This window comes from Pinus tabuliformis, chromosome 8, assembly GCF_031772625.1.
Source record: "Pinus tabuliformis cultivar Carrire ecotype Pingquan chromosome 8, CPIR1, whole genome shotgun sequence".
Lineage (NCBI taxonomy): Eukaryota > Viridiplantae > Streptophyta > Pinopsida > Pinales > Pinaceae > Pinus > Pinus tabuliformis.
Window position 1 is genome coordinate 1,673,048,084 of NC_142294.1, and position 3,602 is coordinate 1,673,051,685.

The following is a 3,602-nucleotide window of genomic DNA, read 5'->3' on the forward strand; positions in this document are numbered from 1 at the left end:
ATTCAATATTTATTTATTTATTCAATATTTATTTATTCAAAAATATATTAAAGTCAACTATGTCATAAGGTAAGTATTATATTCATTATAAGGATTAAGAAATGGGGTCTTAATAGACATTGATAAAGGGAAACTCAATGAATAATTAATAAATCTATGAAAAAATAATAATAAATGTCCAATGGTATCATAAACCGATTAAGGATAATACACTAATAAGCCGAGACAGTATTTTTTTATCATTATTACTTTAATATTTAGCAAAACTTGAAATAATCAAAGTAGTTGGCAATTGAATAGAGTAATTGAATTAATATATCAATCTCTAAGTTTATAGAGAGATAAAATTTAATTTTCTTACTTATTTGTAATGAAAATAGATTTAAACCCATAAAAAAATATAAATATAATTTTAAATTATTAATCATATGCTTATCAAACTAATAATATTAAATTTTAATGATAGAATATAAATACATTAAATACTACTAATATTTATCAAACATTTTTACATGTTTATATTTTAAACAATTCTAATCCTATAATATTTATGAAACATTTTTACACGTTTATATTTTAACATTAATGAATCTTTACCTGGAAAGAGCTAAACAGCCATCCCCAGGGTATTTAATGTCCGGGGATATGCATGCAGTTTAACCTTATAACACGCGAAAGTCAAAATTTTAGTTAATGCTGAAGTTTAACCTTATAACACGCGAAAGTCAAAATATTAGTTAATGCTGAAACTTGGCTTTCACGTATTATCGCGTTAACCTTCGTGCGTGCATATCTCCGAGCATTAAATACCCTGAAGATGACTGGTTAGCTCTTTCCTCTTTACCTCACCTAAAAAAATTATTGTACATTGTTATTTCTGAAACATTAAAAAGCCTAACTCCACATGCAAGTACGTTAGAATTAATACCAATAAAACCGAGATCATGAAAACTAGTGCGTCTACAACGTAATATTATTGGTGCGTTACAGCATTAAAAAAATTGAAACTAATAAAACACTAATATCATACGCAAATGCGATTATAGCCCAAATGACAAATGCAGAGATTAGCTGGTTTCTCAGAAGGGTTGTACTGCAGAGTCAGGTTCAGCTTGGATGGGAATTGATTTCAACATTGATCTGTGTTTCTACAGGTTCTACAAGTGCAGGGATTGGCTGTTCTTTTGGAGAGATATTTTGACCCAGAGTAGAGAAGGAGATTGTTTATTGTGGGAGAGAATCTGGTGCAGGGGGATGGGATTCTCTGGCTGGTGAAAGAAAATCCCATAGCATAGCACACCAGCCAAATGGAGATGGTTTAAGGTGAGTTAGAATTGAGTTTATCGGGTAGAAATTGGATTTTTGGTAATGGTCTTTTAAATAAATTTAAGTTGTATTTTACAAATTAATTAATACAATACAGTAAATATCATAAATCAATATCAAAGTTTTTATTTTTTATAACATTATTCTTATTTTTATTCTATTTTGTAAAAGTGAAAATTTCTAAATACATTGAATTATCATTCCATATATTAAGTTTAATTAAATTTTATTTTTGCAAAATTAAAATGTTTATATTATATTATACTACGTACCACATCTCGACTCTATAGAGTTGGGGAGTCCGACCACAATACACACAATTATAGATATTTAATTCTAAATACAAAGTTATGAAAAAAAATTATAATATAGGTGTATTTTAGAATAGAATTCAAAATTTTTAATTTTGTTTTAAAAAAATTATTAGGTGGATGTTAGAATACTTTTAGTGATAATTATGTATTAAAAATTGAGTCAAAATTAGTTATCTCATTTTTTGTTTTTTAATTAAATTGATTAATTAAAAAAAGTATAGCAACAATTGTCATTGAAATGAATTATTATTTTATGTGAAAATGTTTTTCATAACCCATGGTATTGCAACAAAACACTATTGATAGATTAAGAACCTCAACAAAATACAAGTGAACATGAACACAAACTTCACAAGCTTGAGGTAATGAACATGTAATGAAAGTCGTTCTTGGAACACCTTCATGTGCCTCCTTGGCTTTGTAGCATTCTCCATCACGTTTTCCATCACCAATACCAAAATACCTAGACCTTTCTTCAATAAAAATTGGCTCAACTATGCCTTGTTCATGTTTTCCTAACCCTTTACCTTCATAGCCCATATTCATCAATAATTTGGACCCTATTCCTTTATTGTGTCTTTCAAATGCACCAAAACATTCATTTTGAGAGGAAATTAAATATAAACTTGAATTTCATAACTCATTTTCATGGGCATACTTGGCTACGGTTTCCTTGGCATCATGGAGTTGAATCTCCATCTTGTGCATCTTTTCAAGAAGCTCTTGCTTCTCCTCCTTCATGGCCACCAAATTCTTTTGAAGTATAGTGTTCTCCTTCCTATATTCATACATATCTTGAACCATATCTCTCATGATGATAAGCTATTGCAACATCTCTTCTTCAAATAATCTTGTTAAGGAAGATGGATTAGAAGCATCACTTGTTGAGGCTGCCATCACACTTGTAATGCATCAAAAAACTTCACAAATCTACAACCATTAAAACCCTACTTGCACAAAACTAAAGAAATCAAAAAAAGAATCTTCGCTCTGATACCTACCTGATGTGTTGTTGAATGTTATTTTTCATGTGCTAATTTCAACTTCAGATTAAATAAATTCTTGTCAATTGCTTCATGTGCATAGGTTCCCTTTTAGTGTTTGTGATTGAAAACAAGTAAATTGATCAAGTTTTATGTTAAAATTCATGATCAAAATAGCATGAAAGTAAAATGATGAAAAACTACAAGTAAATATATAGAAAATCATCAAATTTAACACTTAACATAGGGTTTTGATGAAGGATTTCATCCCTCCTTGGCTACATCTCCTTGGTCTACTTTCCATGGCTTGGGCACATGTATTAGCTCAATAATAGAAAACGTGTTGTTTACAAAGATATACTACTCCTAAAACCTGCTTCAATGTGCTCAGAATGTCCAAATCAGTTAGGAACACCTTTTTCTGATCTCAATTTGGTCGAATTTTTCTGCAATTATGGTCAAAACTATTTTCCCTAGTAAACCTTTGATAAAGCTAGACGAACTCCAGTTAACTCCACTAAAACTGGAGTTCCCGCCGAAAAAGGAGAGATTGCCAAAATCTCCAATGAATTAAACTGGAGGTTAATTAACATTAATTGTGGATTAATTAACCACTAATCGTGCTTAGTGCTAATTCGTGCAGTTATGTAAAAATTTTAGTGTTACACATCATTTTGTCACTGCCCCTGTACTCCTCATTCCACTATCATGGAGGGCCTCTATATTGAACTTGACATGCTTTCCCATCATGACGAAACTCCCAATATGTCCCTCTTCATGAGTAGAATGATTCTCCTTTGCATCATTTCCCAAGAATATTCATTTTATCCCAGTTTACATGACCAACACTACTGATGAGTTTCATCCTCATGCTAATTTGTACAGATTGAAAGTAGCCCTCGCACCATACAGAGTGACTGATCCCTTTTCTAGTCGCCCTGATACTCTTTTGGAAGGTTTTTTAAATATGGAGCTGAAG